Consider the following 21,668-nt stretch of genomic DNA (forward strand, 5'->3'; position numbering starts at 1 on the left):
TGGTTCAAGAATTGGAAGAACATTATTATTCACCGGTCACTCGTTTCTTATGACTTTAATTTTAAAAACATAGTAAGGGAACGACCATTAATTTCAAGTGTTGGGGAGGGGGTATGCCTTTTTTTTTCTAAAATCATATTGTGATCCCCAATTTGATGAAAGAAAGTATTCTGGTCAAGCAGATAACAAAAATAATATTCTGAATCCAGATTTTCCTAATACCTTATAGTGTTAAATATTAAAAAAAATGATTGATATCGTAGAAAAACTATAAAAAAAAATCTGACTATGACAAAAACTAATACACACCCCTTGTCTGAAGTTAAATGTAGTTTCCTTAATAGTAAGTATTACCAAATATACCAATTTCCAGGGGAAAGTAAAAGAAAGGGAAGTCCATAAAAATTGACAAAAACGATAGATATTATAAACAAATTGAGCAAATGGAAAACTGCCGTTATATTCCCGACTCTGTTGTACAGGTATTTTTAATCAAATAGATGCAATGCAAGTACACGAATTCGCACTTTTTGGAAATAGAGAATAACATAAAAAGCACTTATTGCGACAAAAAACATTGAATAATGTGTAAATATTTATGATTATATTGTCATTTCATGTGTATTGTCCATCAAAGGTTGTACAATCACAAGCTAAAGGCGATATTTAGTTCCTTATCAATCAAGGCGATCATTGTTTTGTCACATTTATTTCGTATGTTCACAAAGTATATATATATTATATGAATATCATTTTTGGAGGTCAGTTTATTATTTAATTTTACTATTTAGTTTTCATTCGACAATTCGTTGAAATTTTGATTTTTAAATGGTTTGTTATATATGCCATTTGGTGCTTCTTTGTTACAATATTTGTTTGTTTTTATAGTGATTAGCGTTATAACATAATATTGACTGCTGTACCCCTATTTTTGACATTTTTTACCTATTATGTCTGTTTATTTTGTTTACACATCGTTCTCAGTATAATGGAATTGGATGCGACTGTCATACAAGTGAGAGCTTTAGCTAGCTTTAAAACCAGGTTTAATGTATCAAGGCAGGAATATGACAGTTGTTATCCATTTGTTTTGATGTGTTTGAGCTTTAAAATTTGCCATTTGATTAAGGACTTTCCTTTTTGAATTTTCCTCGGAGTTCAGTATTTTTGTGATTTTACTTTTTGTTAATTGAGTCAGATTTTTCAGATGTTTGATTGCGTAAACCCCTGAGCGTTTACGCAGTATATGGCCCAAGACCACAATTAATGACCCCGCTTTTCGTTGCGTTGTTCACGAATATAGTTCCCTTTAATTATAGTGTATTTTTTCTTTATTTTTTTCCCTTTCTCATTCATTTCTTAGCTTTTCTGGGGTGGAAATGAAAGAAGAGAGCTGAAATAAACTTTTGGATGTTTTATTTTAACTGATTTTAATAAGGAAAGAGTGATTAGGCCAGGTGCAAAAAGGTAATATTTACACTTTTCGGAATATCTCTTGACTTGCCTATAGGGGTATGGATATGTATTGGCCAAATTTGTATGATGTAAAGATGCAATTTTCAGAATTGCATACATTTTTGGACTTGTACTGTACATGTAGAATACACACACAAAAAAAAGACAAAAAGAATAGGCAAAATTTTGTTAATGCGACAAGAAATGATAGAGGAATTAATAATGGTCTCGGGCCATATATTGGACAATGTCCGTAGTCTTTCGGAACACCGGATGTTATTCGGAATACATCTGTTCTTTCCATGGTCACCTTGCATACGCATGCGCAATAACTTATTAATTGACCTGTTGAATTAAAGTTGCTATAGAGATATGTTACATAAGATGCATTATTTATTATGACGCAAGCTACATTAATTATTATTTGAATACTTCCCATATCCAACTATAGCAGTCATCACGTGACTTTGACGACGTCACACATCACCCGTATTAAGCCCAAGTAAAATGTATAGAAATGCACAGGGGCTTTCAAGAATCGATAAAATAATTACTTTAAGTTCATGATACAAAAAGTGTGGGAATATATAGTAATTCCTCATATATTAAGAAATATATTTATGCCTTTTGAAAAAGTTTAAATTTTGGTCTTCTCCCTTCCAAATGCTTTTGAAAATTTGTCTTGTTGCCTCGATAAGTTCACACTGTTAATCATCCAACTCCGATAAATATTGGATTTTCTGTCGTGTTAAACCTAAAATTGCGATTTAAGGGCATACGATATGTAGTTTTGATCCCGTATTTACAGTTTAATGAAAATTTCTATATAAGCTAATTTTTGCCTGATTAAATCAAATATGTAATAAAAAATATACCTTCATGTGCTACTTTTTGAGTTAAATGAGGTCGAAATTTTGTATATTTGCTAAAAATTCGGATTTCTGGCCGCATTTTCCCTTTCGAAAGAGATCCATAACTTTTTTGTTTTAAAAGATAAACACAAATTGTTTTTTGTTAAATAATTTGTAATTTCTGTATTTTATAAGTATCCTAAAAAATTATGTCTTTTTTACTAAAAAATAAGTCATATTTATCAAATTGTCATGAATTGAGAAAAAAACGTAATTTTTTGCCGTATATTTATCAAAATTAAAAAAATTGCACTATTTACAGTTTTATAAAATTTGGTCCACATAATCTCCCTGCAAAATGAAACAAAACGTCTTTTAAAAAAAGAGGGGTCCATGAACTCGTTTTCAAGTCAAATCAGTATGAATGATAAAAATCAGTCGAAAACTGCATCTTTTCCCGATAAGTCACCGTTTGACGACGCGAAAATAACATTTTACGTTAGCAACGTCATTACCTTCCCTGTAACTGTATCGTATGCCCTTAAACAAAACAGATGGAATAATTGTGGGAATATGTGCTTATTACTATATTCATAAATATTTATATATGCAATAGTTTAATTTTTTATTATGTCCCTTCCAAATTGATATGAAAATCAGTAATTTTCAGAAAATCTTGTATTATTTTTCAAGATGGCGACCTCATTGACAGCGTGCGACGACTTGGTAAAAACATATTTTGTCAGATTGTTACATTGAAAATCAAATAACCGTTGGATGCTCGCGTTTTCAGTCATTGTCTTACCTTAAAGCAGCATAAAATCAAACATTGGTTCCTTTTGATAAAGCTGTTACATGCTGTTTATTTTATAAAATTTTGAAAAAAAATGGCGACCAAATAATTTTCAAACGTGGACGATGTTCGACACTTATTTTGTACATGCACATAAATCCAATTTAAATTCACTGTTTCCCTTGCAATTTAATATGACATGTTATAGTCACTATAATGATAGCCAAGGGCATAGCTAGATAAAGGAGATACTAATTAAGTCATAACATCAACGTGATCAAATATCGAAAATAAACATGGCACCTAATCACGATGTAAGTTTTGACAATAACTAAATAATAAATAATAATAATACCAATGTAGATGAATTAGTGTTCTCGATGCAATTTATTACGATATTATTTTATATTTATAAAAAAAAAAACCTCGAATGGATATTAATTAAATAACCAATAGTTAAATTTTCTCTAAATCATTTATCGGGTAACCAGTAAATTTTACATAATCCTAATTAAACCAGTAAAATGCAGAGTTATCGAACGTAATTATGATTGGAATAGTGGCATATGTTGCACGCAAGCTGCTAATATGTACTGTCAATATATATGCCTAGTTGTTTTAATTAGAGTAACACATTGAAACCAGCTGTGTTTAGATATATGAGATATTTATTTATTTAAAGGAATGACTGTAATATTTTTTCTGTCTATGAAGAAATAACATAAAAAAATTGTAGCGAGTTATTTAACAGTGTGCAGCACATTTTTTATGTTATTTCGAATAGACAGAAAATATATTACAGTTATTTCTTATGATTTAATTCTAAATTCCATTTGAAACCGTAGAAAACCACGAAAAAACGTTGATGACGCCACAAACACATGACTAAATTTTTCTATGGGCTCATAACAAAATAACGTCAGCCAATCAGAAGATGCGTTACATCCAAAATTGAATTATATACATATATATACTACTTATAGGAATAAAAAAGAAGTTTGGTGACCCTAATATAAGTTATCTACGTTCATATTCGTAGATATGGATATTTTAACACCCTGAAGTAACCAAGTACACCATGAGGCGTATCTTTCATATAATTTTATTCATTCTTCACCTTCCTGGTAGGAAAAAAGTACAAAAAGGTTAATCTGTTAGTTTGCAATTAGAACATTAATAATAATAAAAAAAAGTTGATCGTTACAATGAATGATAGGATATCAGAACTGAAAGGGATTCAAAATTGTAATACCTATATCTCTAGGATTTGTTTGTTTTTTGTTGTTGTTGTTTTTTCATGTTTTTTTTTTTGTTTTTTTTGTTTTTTTTTTTTTTTTGTTTTTTTTTGGCTGTCTGAAAAGTGATAAAATACACTGGATAATGAGGGTATATTAGATAAGGACAACCATGCAACAGGCCACATACGGATGCATGGTTTCTTGACGTGCAGAGAAGGTGGCACTCTCTTTATTTGAGGCATTGGATTAAACGTCCTATTCTGACCGGACATGACTATCTACTTGTAAGTTGAAATCATCCCTTCGTAAATTTTAAGGATGCCATCGCGAGTTGTTGACCGTTATGGAATAACCGTTTCATAGATCATATGATATCGGATATTTAGACAATATACGTATAGTGTCTTGAAATATGAAATTTATTTGTATGAGGCTTAGAAACGGGAAAATGCGAGGTTCTACCGAGCATTTTCCCGTTTCGTGCCGAATACAAATAAATTTCATATTTCAAGACACTATACGTATATTGTTTTTATACTGAAATCGATAAAAAAAAATAAAAAAATAAAAAAAATGTTGTTCAGATGAAGTTTACTGATTGTGTTTTTTCTTCAGTTCCCGGCAAGTGACAGAAAGTTCAAACCAAATTAATCAGTTTTAACTTTTCCACATATCATGGTTCCTTTCAGTAAATGACAGGACAATTATTATAATAAATTTCTTCTTTAATTTATCATCACACTTTTATTTTTTTAACAATTTTTTTATCCCGAAATTCCATGAAAAATCCCGAATATTTAATTTGGGGTTGCCGTACGGCCAACAGGCGGCTCTGTCCATTTCCTTGCGATAACATATAATATATCAACCTTTTTGAATGTGAATTAATTGTTACTTATGACAAAATGAAGAACAACTTTCATACTGACGATTTTCATTTTCTCTCATTTTTTTTAAAGTTCTTGTTAATACTTCAACGCGGCCGTAAGTCTTTTTTTTTTTTCTTAAGCAGCGAATGATAAGTCTGAAATTGTTTTTCACTTAAAGTCTTTTATTAGTGTATTCAATTTAACGTTGTAATTTAATGCAATTTAACACATTTTTCTTTCTTTCAAATTAAAGAAACACATACCCGCTATTAACATATGGAAAAAGTAAAATCACAAAAATACTGAACTTAGAGGAAGATCAGTTGGGAAAGTCCATAATCACATGGCAAAATCAAATAACAAAACGCATCAAAAACGAATGGACAAAAACTGTCATATTCCTGACTTGATACAGGCATTTTCAAATGTAGAAAATGGTGCCGTGGTGGATTAAACCTGGTTCTATAGCGCTAACCCTCTCACTTTAATGACAGTCTCATCAATTTCCGATATTTTTACATTGATGCGTTAAATAAACAGACACAATGAATATAATAGTCAAAATATGGGTACATCAGTCATCATCGTTTAACAATTTTAAAAGGAACAATTTAACAGAACACAAAAACATCTACTATCTACGAACACATTTATTGAGTGTCTGACGTCAGAAAATTTTATACGTCACATAAATTTGTCGTTCAATGTGCGTACAATTTCATTTTCCAAGTCCAGTTTCCAAAATCGTATCAGGGCCAGACCATCTCCGTTAACATTCGGATTGAAAAATTGTTAAAAAATAAAAAATAAAAGTGTAATGATTAGTTGATGAAGAGATTTCATATTGTCCCGTCATTGACTGAAAATTTACGAAGAAACGGAATACTCGTTCGAGTTATATTAGATTCTATTTTTTTAGTCCTAGAAGATATGGCCAACTATGAAAACATTCCTTTACAGGTGTGAATGTTTTTTTTACCCGCAGAAAACGTTCATACATCCGAGTTAATGCAGTAAGTTCTTTAATTATGAAATCATAGGAAAATAAAAATTCTTTTTGTTTTGGTAACTACAAAGTATGTGACATTTTTAACTGTTAATTTCCCTAGATGCAGAGAGCCGACAGATTTGTTGCAAAACGTAACGGTTATTTGACATTGATTGCTTTATCGTTTTCCCCGGAATATTCTGTTCATTGTTGACCTTCAAAAATATCATTTTTAAATATTCCATTGATACCTAAGCATCTGCAAGATACATGTATATATCTTCTTATGCATTACGGACTGAGTTTTAACACTTTATTTTTATTCTAGCAATAACTTCTCATTTATAATGCACGCCGTATCCCTATGAAATTTTGTTTTGGAAGTAGGAATTTAATTTATAGAAATTCACATAGGCGGATCCAGGGGGGGGGGCTGGGGGGCCCGGCCCCCCCCCCTTTTGTGGGAAAAATTTGGTTGATTATATAGGGAATCATTGAAGCATGACTGGAGCGGGCCCCCTCTTAGGTCACTCAGCGGGCCCCCCCTTAGTAAAAGTTCTGGATCCGCCACTGATTCAGGTTGATGTATGAAAATCCGGGAATTGTAACCCTATTAATGCAATTTCGTTAATCCCATCCGTTTGAATATGATCACAAAAAACACCAATAGAAAAATAAAAAAACGAAATTTATTGGACTGAAAGAATACGGATTGAATTAGGAAAAAGCAAAACACCAGCAGACGTTGAAACTCATGATCATACAAAAATTAGTTTGTTAGCATGGAATGAGAAAAAAAAATGGTTATTGTTCGAATAACTTTCCCTGTATTCCAAGTAAAAACAGTCTCTGAAATTCATTGTTCTGTACAGAAGAAATCCGATATAGAACCGATATGGTATCTGGATTTTTTTTTAGTGTTGGTGTTTCTTTGCGTGAATAAATGGAGATATGGGATATCCAATAAGATAGCAAAGGCTATGCAATTTTAAATGACATCAAAACCATAGACATTTTTCAGTTTCCTAGTACATATTTGTTTAAGTCGTTAAACTTCTAATTGAACTTCTGGAGAAAAATCAAACCATAATGAAATCAGGAGATGTGGTATAGTTGACAATGAAACAATTTTCCACCAAAGACCAACTGACGTACATGATAGATTGCTAACATTGGTAGATAACACCAGTTTACCATTTCACTACACTGCATATTCACTGATACATGAATTGTCACCACATTCCTTATAAAATAGCTCCATCATATTGCTTTAACCGTTCGGCAGTCCAATTTGCACTGGATATATATAGGTTTCATATATACGGCTTATCTATTAGGACGGCAGTCTTTTTTTAAAATTGCATACCTGCTTGCATGCTTATACTAAAGCTGCGTATATCGTCAGTTTTTTTGGGAGGAAATGACAGGTTGCGGGATTTGGCATTATGATATATGATATAAAATAACACGCAGAAAACAGACTCCGGCTTACATGTCGTACATGCACAATTTCAAACTGGAATTTTTGCGGGGAGTGTTTTACTTATATAGAGGGTGCATATGTTAGCGTAATTTCATTCCACCGTGTATTTATTCCGGGTATCTGTTTTTCACTAGAGAATATTGGAAGTAAAAAGTGTCACGAACGTCGATCTTGGTATCGTTGTTTTGTTTATATTGACCGGTTTATTGTTTACATATACATTTATGGGTTGAAATTAGAATAATTTTCAGGGAACCAGTTTAATAGTCCTTCATTACTGAGTGGAAACATAAATTTTTCGCCAATAGACAAGTTACTGCTTCATTATACAATATATTTCGAAGGTCTGCATATAAAGCACATAAAGTAACTACATGTTTCTTATCTTCAATTTCGTTTTTACACATAAAACAACATCTTTCATTTATTGCCTTTTTTCTCATATCGTCCTGTTTCAATTTTAAGTGGCGCAACGCCACATCTAAATTTTGCATAAGCACTTCTAAATTTAATAGATATACTTTGTTTTAAATATAACTCTGTACAATATTGTGATTTATATCGCTTATAAGTACGAAGCTTGTTACCATTACTCTGTGACAAAATTTTCGTTTGCCATTCTGCAATATATTTATTAAATAAAACATTTTCAATCTGTAGAACAATTTTCTTTATGCAGCATACTATTAATACTAGTATACAATCAAAGTTACAATCTTTAAGTTTTTTTCATGACTCTATTACACCAGTTTTTCTTATTATTTACAGCATTTTTATGTGACCATTTGAAAACTTTATAATTTATTCTGTCATTGGTCATGGCACTACATCTTGCACAATGCCTAAATACACATGTCCATTGTTTTACAGTAGGAGGTCTCCAGCCCATTCATGTCCCCGTTAATTTCATCATTTGGCGTATACTTGCCAACACCCATAAAAAACCTAATAGCTCTGTTCTGGACAGCGTTGATACAAGAAAAAGAACGAGCGGCCCAAATGGATGCACCGTAGCTTATTACTGACCAGACCAGAGTATCAAATAATGTTTTAAAAGTACTGTGCTAGAAACCACAATGTGCTTTACATTTAACAATTAATAAACTTAGAGCTCGACTGGCAGACCTTGTTACAGCTTTAGCCATTATATTTTGATGAGTGGTGGATATTTGGAACTGGATCCGGATTAACCAACCTTTTAAATTCTGTTGATGGATAAAAAGCAATATGTGAATTTGTCGCAAAAATTGACGTTTTCCTATTAAATTACAAGACCAAAAATGGTGACCCAAGTTTTTTTGCATACAATGACTTATACTGATGTAACTCGATTAAAAATACAAGTGTGCCAAAAAGTTTAGAAATCGGGAGATATGCCATTCGGTATCGTGTTACGAGTTTAAACGTTGAAAATCTGTATCGATACATTGAATTCGTTTCGTCTAACGTTATAGCGTAGAAACGTCACGTTCCGTAATATAGCGTTACTGATGTAAACAAGATGTCCACAGCTCCGACTGCAAGGGATTTCCTTCTGTTAAGAGGAGTTCCCATATAGTGTACAAGCATTTCAGGTATGCAACTTGTTTATTTTATCAAGTTTTACCATTTGTGATACATTTTTCGTACTTGAGCGCTCTGGCATTGTCTCTATCGTCCCCAGGTAATCTACCCGGGAGCTTGCACCATTGAAGGTAATGGAGGGCGAGCTGGACTCAGTGACAACAAAAAAAAAAATAAAAAAAAATGAGTCACTGAGGCCAGGGCTGGACTATTTACCGGGTTTGTAATAACATGAGCAACACGACGGGTGCCACATGTGGATCCAAACTCCATACAGCGTTATCGTTCGGGTCATACTTCCCTTTCTCTACAAAAGCGTAGCCAGATGTCACCACTGTTTCGGAGTTTGATGTGGATCAGGATCTGCTTACCCTTCTGGAGCACCTTGGATCATCCCCAGTTTTTGGTGGAGTTCGTGTTACTCAGTCTTTATAGTATGGTGACCAGACCCATTTTTTTTTTAATTTAATCGTCAATCATACTATATGCTACATTATATATCATTGGATTCGGTAACTTGAGTTCTTTTGAAAAATCGATGTCGTCAAAAAGAAATGTGGTAACAGTTTTGCATAAATTAAGGTCAAAGATCAACATACTGTTTTCTTTGTTTCGTTCTATATTTTCAAATTTGAAAGAAATAGGCAGAATTTTGTGTGAAATTTCAGATACAGATCCTTTTTTCAAATTAATTGACAATGAATTAACTCGAAATGTATTTAAAAAAGGGCGCTTATTAATTAGTAATCGATTAATTCTGAAAATTGGTGTTTTTCAAACACTTGTTCTATTATACAAGATCAATAAAAAATTGGGCCGTAAGGTCAAAGATCAACATACTGTTTTCTTTGTTTCGTTCTATATTTTCAAATTTGAAAGAAATAGGCAGAATTTTGTGTGAAATTTCAGATACAGATCCTTTTTTCAAATTAATTGACAATGAATTAACTCGAAATGTATTTAAAAAAGGGCGCTTATTAATTAGTAATCGATTAATTCTGAAAATTGGTGTTTTTCAAACACTTGTTCTATTATACAAGATCAATAAAAAATTGGGCCGTAAGGTCAAAGATCAACATACTGTTTTCTTTGTTTCGTTCTATATTTTCAAATTTGAAAGAAATAGGCAGAATTTTGTGTGAAATTTCAGATACAGATCCTTTTTTCAAATTAATTGACAATGAATTAACTCGAAATGTATTTAAAAAAGGGCACTTATTAATTAGTAATCGATTAATTCTGAAAATTGGCGTTTTTCAAACACTTGTTCTATTATACAAGATCAATAAAAAATTCGGTTAAAGTTACAGTAGTAACCTTGCCGGGTGATATTGATTCAACCCCAGCAATTAATAATAAAATGTTGTTTTCAATTAAAGACTACTATCCCTCGTTTATTTTGCAAAAGCTCATGCATGTAATTCATTACAACCAAAAAACCACTTATTACCTCGAAAACAGTTAAAAAAAAATCCAATCAAAATGATCCACAAAAGAGATTTCATCCAGGAGTATCTTCTGATTCATCTGTCAAGAATTTCTACATAATTCTGACCCTTGACAGTAGCAAAAGCTCTGTACAGGTTTTGATGTGATCAAACATGAACACATAAGATCCTGCAAGAATTCTGCTGACATATTCCCTTTAAAATACACTGGGTGTAATGAATTATATTTAATTTTCGCCAACCGTATTCTAAAGTTGACGGAATAGGGGGTTTAGCAATGTGTGATGCGGCCCAAATTGCTGCTTCACAGGGAGGTAACCCAACTAAACCTACATATTTGCTGGTGGCAAGCTTGACGCGCATTTTATTCATATCATGATGAAATTATTTGAAGAGATACTTTAGATCATACATTTTGAAACTAATTTTCTTGCACAAACAAGGGGTTCATCTTCGTCAGTACTCCCGACCCTTTGCAACTAAAATAGTCATGTGTGTTCTTCAAAGTCTTATAGACTATGTTCTCACCTACTCCAAACAGAGACTAATTTGTGTCGCATCCGGTAAGAGTATGTACAGCAGGCAGCAGTTTACAAATTGTTGGGGAAAAGCAAGCACATAATTGGTAAAATTTTTCACCCATTCTTTATATTGCTAATGTTCCCAATCTGCATCCACAACTCGCATGCGTGTGTCATCTGTTTGTAGTAGAGAACTCACAAAACAATAACACCCGTATCAGAGGTCCGTCTGATTATTCTGCCGCTATTTTCCATTTCTCTAAACTTCATGTCAAAATATAAGGCATTAATGATCATACGAGTATTGGCCCTTGTTGAGTGTTAAACAAGTTACGACAGTCATTAACATTATTGTCTGAAATAACTTTGACAATTTCGGGATTTACAAACGTTCCGGCTAAGTAAAGCTCACTATAAGGTCGAATCATAGGGAATTTGTCATAGTTTTGAAGAAAAAAACTACCAAAGAAATTAGGGAGAACCTGTTGGTTCTCTTTAACAGAAAGAAACTTCCTCCAGTCAGGTATCCTTCACCCTTCAATAATTTTATACACTTTGTTGAAAGATGCAGTCTTTGTGCGGCGTTCCTTTTCAGCAGACGATTTTATTGAGTTTTTGGAAAGATTAGAATTTGTTCTAAATCTTTACTTAGGCACCGGCTTCCCTAACAACAGGACAGGTTAGCTACTGTTACTAAATGTATTCACACTGAAATATAGTTCCCTATGGTTCTCATGTATGTGCATATAATACACATATAAACTGAAAAAAACTGGGTATATTATTGGAGCAGTTCATTCAAGAATGTATGTCATTTAGGTGTGTTGATGTGCAGGCTTTTTAAAAAATATGTTGATTAGGTAACTGGGTATTGATTCAACTAGTATGATTGACAACTGTCATTATCACTAAACAATCAGAGACATTTTAGGTGGACCTTTAATTACAATGCCCCACCTCCTAAACTGCCAATCAAATTGACCACATTACCTATCAACCTCAGTCTTACATAACTATACAGACCACTCAGTATACATATAATTCTTAATACACAAGTATTTGACCTCATAATTGAATACACGAATGTGTATATTAGATGTTTGATATTTATAAGGATGATATATTTATTTATTGCCAACTACTTTTGATCTACATTGAATAAAGTGATTCTGTAAATTATATCTGAAAGATAAATGATTAATAGATTAACAAGATCTTAAAAAAAATGAAATATAAATATAAATATGAATAAATAAAAGGTATTTAAGTAAGGCCTATAATTTACTTGATAAATTTCCAATAATCATCTGTAATTAATCAACAATTAAATTAGTACACTTTTTTTATCAGAAATTGGCTTGAAACAGCCAAAAAAAACTTTTAATTATAACAAACCATTGTTTATTAGTTTATTTCCCATCCATCATTATTTCTATTTTAGTCATTTGAATTTTTATTAGAAGTGAATATATATTTTTGCAACTAGAAAGAATCCACATTTCAATAAGATAAGTTTTTTAATTGGTTTACATTGAAAATGTACATTTTCAATACCCTGTGTTGAAAAATACTTTAAAAATTGATCAAAAGGCACTCTAAAACTTTTAATCTTCAATGCCATATAACTCTGTTTCAACTTACAAAATGCCCCAAAACAACATTTTTCAATTTTTTTTGTTGACACTTTAAAGTTTTAAGCTGTTGGTCCAGATTTATGTCTTACAAGGATAGTTGGTAACATTTACTAGAATTTTTTTTGCATTTTTTTGTTTTTTTGAAACATGTTCAGAACCGGCAACATAATTTCGATAAGATATAAACTGCAGTTTAAATAGAATTGTGCAAATTAAGAGACCCATATTATTTAATTTGAGTTCATTTTATTCTCATACTGGAAAAGCAAGTTTCCTTCTAAAGACCTGCTGTAAATGCAATTTTCAGCAATAGTGCTTTATAAATGTTCATTTTCCCCCACCATACCTTAATATGAAATAATTCAAACTACTCTTCTAATCTTTCCATGAGTGATTTCCATCACTTTGATTCATGTAGTAGCTGTCAAAAACGTCTGCTACTGTGTGTGCTGGAGAAAAGCATTGGGTCATGTTTTTATAATTGTCAGCTGCCAGGTCACCAAATGTTTTACTTTTCTTATCATCAATACATTAAACCAATACCATACCTTCTCTCAAGCAAGCTGATGTAAGTTGTGAGTGATGGGCCAAAGGAAGGTAGGGAAAGTGCACAAAAGACTAAAAATTGCTTCACCAAATCAGGTATTTCAACAAACAACCCATGGTCTTCAACAAATTGCTGACAGATTAAAGCATTACGTCTTTCAACTAAACTAAAGAAGCAACGTTCACTCTTAACAGTAAAGGAAGTGACTGATTCAGTACTTCTGCTCTGGCAGACGATACACTTTTCATAATTAAAACACATGTTTGGCCTTTTTGATCTACTAGGATCTAATCGTAAACGACTTTCTAATTGAAAAATTTTTCAGACAATTACAGGTCCAAATTCAGATTTGGTTTTGAATTTTTGAAATACAAAAAAAAAAATAAAACAAAATAAAACATTTCAAATAAACATACGAAAATAAGAAATCTTTTAAAAATACCTAAAAAAAAACACGATAACCAACACGAAATGATAACATGAATAAACAAAATAGATCGATTGAACAAATTTTAGCAATGAAAAATCGTTGTGATACGAAATATCATTTATAGATTAAAATAATAGTATCGGTCCGGTTCAGTATTTTTGTACAAGTCGAATTTCCGGAGGAAAACCTGTAGCTTTGATTTTGTAGTGTATATTTTGCTACAATGCACAAGTCGAAATAGTGCTTCAAAGATAAATGTTTTTGATATTGTTGTTTGAAATATCATATAAATGTTGATTATTTTACATTTTGCGTAAAAAAAAGGATGAAAATGAATTGAAATGTACTCTAAAATGCAAAATATTCGTAGTGTTCAATTTTTACAAAAAACTCTTCAATAACGGATTAATTTTGCCAAACTTTGTTTAAAATTGTTTAAATAAGGTATACCAACAATGTATATAATAACAGAAATCATATCACGAATGTTCTTTTAGAATGTAGAACTAAACACTTTTGAAAGTCAATTTTTCTTTAACGTTAGGGAACGAACTTCAAAGCCCGTTTTACAAAAATTGCACCGTACGATTTTTGACGACAAGTCAAAATGTGAAGGGTAACCTTTGAACAACCAATATTATTATACTTCATGTCAAAATGCCAGATTTTGGTTGGCTAATACGAGGGTGTCAATTTACTCTATGACCCTTCTTTGAGACGCTTGATTAAGTGTGCGCTTTATTGAATACGACTCTATCCTATGACATATACTCTATCACCCTTCACAGAGACGCTTGATCAAGTGTGCGCTTTATTGAATACGACTCTATCCTATGACATATACTCTATCACCCTTCACAGAGACGCTTGATCAAGTGTGCGCTTTATTGAATACGACTCTATCCTATGACATATACTCTATCACCCTTCACAGAGACGCTTGATCAAGTGTGCGCTTTATTAAATACGAATCTATCCTTTGGCAAATACCCTATTACCCTTCACGGAGACGTTGATCAAGTGTGCGCTTTATTAAATACGGAAGGTTATGTACAAGATGTCATAGTTTATATTACTTTGAATTTAAAATTTAATCGACAGTAATAACAGAACATTCAGTATAATAAATTAAATAACACATCTGAGAGGGTGATAGAGCAGATTGTTACCCCTCGAAAAGACATTGTCAACCTTGGCTTCGCCGCGGTTGACAATGTTTTCTTGGGGTAACAATCTGCTCTATCACCCTCTCAGCTATGTGTTATCTATATACTGTGATTTATAGCCGTATAGTCCGAATGACGATTAAGCTCCTTAAATAAGCTACTTTTCCTTACTTGGTCACCGTACTATTAGTTTTCTATGTTGTTTCTCGTGTGCTATTATTTGTCTGTTTGTCTTTTTCAGTTTGAGCCATTGCTCTGTCAGTTTATTTTTGAATTTTGAGTTTGACTGTTCTTCTGGTATCTTTCGCCCCTTTTGTGTACAGTTTGCATAGCCAAACTGACGCCGCACTTTGGTTAGGGTTTTACTGTCGGTGGAGGTAAACGAAATATATCATTTAAATCCTTCCAAAAATAAGATAGTCCACCAACAGCGATACAGACCCAATGATATTAAATACAAATGATATGATCATTTTCTTTGTAGTAGCATGTCAAATCGTGTCAAAATATATGGCAATGTTGTCATGTTGAGAAAAAAACATTGCAAAGTATATTTATTGGTCAGTAAACCTGAATTGTTTTACAATGAATCAGCAGTATTGCTTAACTATTAGATTTCATCTTTCTAAAAAAAGAAATTTGTTTTCAAAGGATAGCGTTTACTTAACACAGAAAGTACATATTAAAAATAGTGAGACGAGAAATAACATAAGAGAAGTAATCATTGAATTACAGAAATGCATTACAAATTCTGTCAACAGGTCAAATTAACGCTAAAGTGCGATTTGAGAGTACTTGCAGTTACTGGAAGATATTTCAAAGCCAAAAACAATTACATGTAACAATAAAAAAAATTATGCATATGTATTAGAGTTAAGTATGACATCCATTTTCTCTGAACTAGTACACATTTTTGTTTAGGGGCCAGCTGAAGCCCGCCCGGTGTCGGGTTTGGGATTTTCTGGCTGTGTTGAAGACCCATTGGTGGCCTTCGGCTGTTTTCTGCTCTTTGGTCAAGTTGTGGTCTCTTTAGCACATTTTCCCATTTCTATTATCAATTTTATGAGAGACTAAAATAAATTTAAACACATGCCAGTGTTTTGGTGTTTTAACACCACGGACAGCAAAAGAAGGCATGACTTGTGCAATCACTACAAATGTCCAAAAGTCCAAAAAGAACCAATGTTTGTTTCAATTTCCATGAACAATTACTCGACATTCTCCAAAGTTATGACTTGTGTCTTAATATTTCTAGACAATTTCTGATATATATATTGAATTTGTATGAAATTTACTCGGCAAATTCTCGCTGTTCTAAAAATTATTCAAAATTCTTTTTATTTTTAAAAATAATTTGGACCTTTTCAAGTTTCAGGGAAAACTGACTGTACTTTCTGACACACAACAAACTTGGTTTCAAATTTATGCTGATTTATTGAAGTATGACCATTATTAATTGTTAATGTCTGTGTCATTGTTGTCTCTTGTGGACAGTTGTCTCATTGGCAATCATACCACATCTTCTTTTTTTTATAATTATAGATTCAAAATGTGTTTTCCTCTACTGCTTGGCATAGGACTTTTGTTTTGTCTCAAAATATTGCATCTTTTCTTTAAATAAGTGCACAATATCATTGAGGAAAAATAAGACAGTTTGATACAAACATCCCATCCGATCGCCATACTTGAACATCGCAACTTATTTTCACGGTCGTTTTCCTCAATATGCAGTCGATAGTCCGAATGACAGCCGTGATAAATATGCAATATATGTACATTGTCGGAAAATATAAAATTTATTTGTATGAGCTGTAGAAACAGGACGAAAAGCGAAAACATTTATGTTTTCCGACAATGTTCATACATAGTTTTTATCTGAAATTTACTCCCAACACTTGAAGCTTTAGTTATTAAAATCTAAATTATTCTCTATAATTTTCAAAAGAAATTGACAAAGGACAAAACGGACCGCGAAGAGGGCCCCAAAATAAACTGGTATGAAAAAAGAAACATCCACATTACCGCTTGCTCAACATGGAAGTGGGATCTGATTGCAGGATAAGAGATGATTAGCATTAGTACAACTTGACAGGGCATACATTTTACCTGTTTACCTTTATATGATTTTACTTTAAAGTCATATAAAATCTCAAATTAAAAAAAAAATTATGCATATGTTTTATAACTAAATGGATAGTTTTCATTACACAACTTACGTTCATATACTTTTTTTCTGAGAAAAATTCTTTAATTTGTCCACATTTAGAAGAAGTTTGCTTATTTTTAAAAAAATTGCTTGCTTCCAGGAAGCAATTCGCCGACATATTTTCCGTATGCATAGTGACCTGACCGTGACCCTCCTCGTAAAAATCCGGTGATCGCAATACGCATGGATCTGTCATTAAAATAAACAATAATCTGATTATACATGTTAAACACGTGCTCAATACCCATGCTTTTTGTTATTTGTTTACTATAAGGTGACAATCGGTAAACTTCGGCTTCAAAACACGGCATTTAATGAGCTGCCATATTTTTTAAATCATAACAGACAAAGAGAAAAAAAATTGACGATTATACGATGCAATGGCGTAAAAAAAAAGGATAAAATGGTGCACAGAGGACTAAGTTTATGATATATGCATGCATTGGTTCAAAAATTGGATAAACATTATTTTCACCTCTCACTCGTTTCTTATGACTTTAACAATTATAACTATATTAACAAGGTATATTTTGTTTTAAATAAACGCATATATTTTAAATGCGGTGACGCTGCAAATAGGGTTGATATCCAATAGAAGAAGAAAGTAGCGATACACACAAATCGGCATTTAACACGCTTTCTTCTGTACTTGAAATACAATACATTTTTTCCTTTTCTTTTATTTTAGTTAAATAAAGAAAGCAAGCTGTTGTTAGATATGCTACTGATTGTTATAAAGACAATACCAAAATAATCAATATGATGTAAAAAAAAAATATCTAAAACATCTGAACCTAAATTAAGATAGTTGATAATATTTTGCTACAACGTTTAAGGTAGGCATTCTTTTCGTCATCTTTTTAAAACTTTATATAGTAGAACATTTTAAATTCAAAACACATTGAAAACTTGTTTTCAATAGGCAGAATGAACTAATTTCCTCTTCAAACCCGTGTAGGGGGGTATTTAAATGTGTGATTAAAGAGTGTCCCCCATGAAATGATGTCCCATGAACAAAATTTCACGGATATGACCTGTAAAATTTTGTCCAGGACATAATTTTATTATAAAATATTGTCCACTTCTGTGTAAAAGTGTCCCTTGAAAAGATATTCTATTTTTACCTTTGTTGGATATTTTTCTTAGTGAATCATTTTGATGCTGACATTCATCACAAACTGATATATATTTCTTGACAATGTCTGTGATTCTTTGGAGGTAATATTTTCCATATATCTTATTACAGGTCTTATTAACCCCAAGATGGCATCCATAGATACAACACCTGTTTCAGTTTGTCCTTATAAATAACAAGTTTTAATTTGTTCGCCTGTGTTTTTTGTCAACATGTGTATAAAACATTTCATTGTTTTTAATTTCAAATTGCTTGGCCTTCCTTCTAAACGATCGTCTTTCATTATTATCAACCTCTGGAGGGTATTGACCACAACACAAAAAGTCATATAGCTGTTTATATTCACCACTTTCTATTTTTGCTTACATCTGTGTTGTCTTTTATGACCCCTTCTGTGGCCTGTGAATTATGAACTTTTCAAACTGCAATGGGCCATTTTGTACATATACCAAGTAGAAACTTAGTGCAAAGCATAATTATTTACAGTTTCATTGCTTTCATGTTTGAATAGAAAAAGGGAAATTGGTGAAAATAAAAGAATTTTGTAGAAAATCCACAGACTTTAATACAGAGGTTTATGTTATAAAATTTTAAACAAAAATTACTCACTGGTTTTTCTATGATTTACTAGCGTTTATTTTGTTTTCAAAAAGTCCTAAACAACCTGTAAATTCCAGAAAACCTCCTGCTGGATCACTAAAATCGAGTGCACCTTAGAGGCAGACTTGGGGTCAATTACATTGGAATGTAATTAATTAAATTACACATTACATTGCAAAAATTGCAAAAATGATCAATTACACTAATTACACATTACAGTTTTGGAAATGTAATTAATTAAATTACAATTACTTTACTAAAGTAATTAACTAAATTACACATTACATTTTATCATGATATTTTTTAACAATATTATATATAGATTATTACATTGATACAAGTGGATTATCGGATTTATCCAATCGAGATAGTTATATTATTAATTTTAAAGTCCGAGCCTCGGCGAGAACTTGAAAATTTAGAGTTTAACTATCGAGATTGGATAAATCCGATAATCCACGCGTTACTATGTAATAGTATGTTTCTCTAATGATTAAAAGATAAATTTTCCTTTATTCTAAAACAAAATCCCCTTCGAGTACCTTCCACTTTCCACGTTTCTTATATTGGGAAATATTGTTCCTCGTAGAACATATATTGCTATCGCAAGCTCGTGCAATATAATATTTCCCACAGAAAGTAACCAAAAGTTAGCGTGCAATAAATTCTAATATTGCACTAGTGCAATAAATCGTCAAAATTCATGACGTCATCAATAACAAAATCTTAGTTTAAACCAATTTTTACTTTCAAATATTATATTGCTATACAATAAAAGGGTTATTGCATGAATATTGGGGAATATTGTCCCTCGTAGAACATATATTGCACTCGCAAGCTCGTGCAATATAAAATTCTACTCGGGACAATATTCCCCAATATTCATGCAATAACCCTATACTACTCGGGACAATATTCTCCAATATTCATGCAATAACCCTCTATTATAAACTTGTTTTAATGAAATCATTGCTAGCACTGCATGCAATAACCCTCTATCTATCAAGTATCGAATAGCCAAACACGAGAGTACAAGGGTAAAGGCTTTGGATTTTCTATAAAATTTCCATATGTGTATCATTGAATCAACACAAGGGTACATAATCCTTCAAACATTTCAATGATTGCTAAATTATTTCCCTTCTTTAGGGATAGAAAAAAATAGCTACACTATGAAAAATTGTCCTTTTATAAAATTATGTTTAAGTACTAGGGACAATTTTTTACTAAGGGAGACACTATGTTATAGCTTACAAATGTGATATTCTGTCCCGTGAACGAAATTTCACAGATGAACTGTGAAATATTGTTCAAGAAGATACAATTTGATGGGACACTTTTTTGTCCTACATGTGCACCTCATATTTGAGGTTACTTTTAAAAGACAGAAACAAATGTTAGCCATTCCTTATAATTTAATTCTATATTCCATTTTTAAGGAGTAAATCATAAAAAAAATGTCTATGAGCTGAAAGACAAAAAACTATCAGGCATTCTGAATACCATCTTCGCTAGCCAAGGCTTACGATCTGGAGAGTATGAGACAGGAGCCTAACCATTGGTTAGCGAAGATGTCTGAATACGTGTTACATCAAAAATTAAATTATTAAATTTTAAACTCTTTTTATTGATCTTGGATATGTTTTTATATGAGCAAAAACATTGCTTGGCGCAATCGTCACCTCTTGTCATTTCTAGGTTTTCTGACACCTAGCTGTCATTTTTTGTAATGTGTACGTTTTTGATAATATCAATATATTGCCCTAAGTAATGGAGCGAAAGTACAGACCGAACCCTCTACCAGTAAAAAAATGTTTTAAACAAAGATTTAAGAAGTTTGTAGTAAAGGCGTTTTTTCCAACAACGACTAGTTATACCTCCAAGAAGTCTAGATTTTGTTTAGGGGTATTAGCTGCGAGATATAAAAACAAGTTAAAAGCTTTAAATCATATTTCTTACTTAAGGATGTATTTAGGTGAAATTAAAAAAATCTGGAATCTAAAACTGATACTTTAAGTTGGAAGATAATAAGCTAAATATGTTGAAAGGTTTTGAAGCTGCTTTTCAAGATATTTTTTAAATTATCTAATAATGGCGGGAAAAGGCTGACTCGGACTTTTGCCATTTATTCTTTAGTATTAGTTTGGTCACAAATCGAAAGAGAGGAAATCTAGAATCTGCATCAATTCTGTATAAGATTTCACTTCTATGTTTGCAAAATTCGACGGAACGTTCATAGTTAACGGTGTTTTTTAAAACAATGACACGATATAATGTATACCTACAGAGGTCTGGATTTTTTTTATTATCTATGAGTTACTTTTATAAAAACAAATGTGTTTGGTTTTTTGGTTTCAACCATTAATGAAAGTGAAAAAAGTGAATTAATAATTCGCTTTAGCAGCCAATTTGGGTAAATTCTGTCAAAATATACTAAGAAAAATCGATGATGAATAAATCACTTGCAAGTTAATAATACGACCTCATTAAATTCGTATACATGTGACCTTCAATTTTACCCCTTAGCTTGAAATGATTTATGCATAAATTAAGCGTGTTCAGATATTAAAAGGGAAAGATAACAACATTGAAACATTGGTAAACCGTTTGGTTGACTGATTCGATCCACAAACACTAATTATTATACCTTATACATGTAAAAACGACGATTAACACGTTTGTCTAGCCTATGATATGATATCAAACAGACCTAGAAAAATCCTATAGCACGTGTTTGCATC

At 31.9% G+C, this 21,668-nt stretch overlaps 1 protein-coding gene across 3 annotated transcripts in view; it reads left to right on the forward strand.

Moving 5' to 3' along the window:
* LOC143072983 (carbohydrate sulfotransferase 15-like) overlaps positions 1 to 21,668 on the forward strand; it is a 32,796-nt gene that overhangs the window by 755 nt on the left and 10,373 nt on the right. The window contains exon 1 of one of the 3 annotated variants that reach the window (XM_076248196.1): positions 17,948 to 18,028. The exons of the other annotated variants lie outside the window; for them this stretch is intronic. The gene's annotated coding sequence lies outside the window, so the exon portion shown is untranslated. Of the gene's footprint in view, positions 1 to 17,947; positions 18,029 to 21,668 lie in introns of those variants that run through there. 3 annotated transcript variants of the gene reach the window in all.

Source organism: Mytilus galloprovincialis, chromosome 1 (assembly GCF_965363235.1).
Source record: "Mytilus galloprovincialis chromosome 1, xbMytGall1.hap1.1, whole genome shotgun sequence".
Classification (NCBI taxonomy): Eukaryota; Metazoa; Mollusca; class Bivalvia; order Mytilida; family Mytilidae; genus Mytilus; species Mytilus galloprovincialis.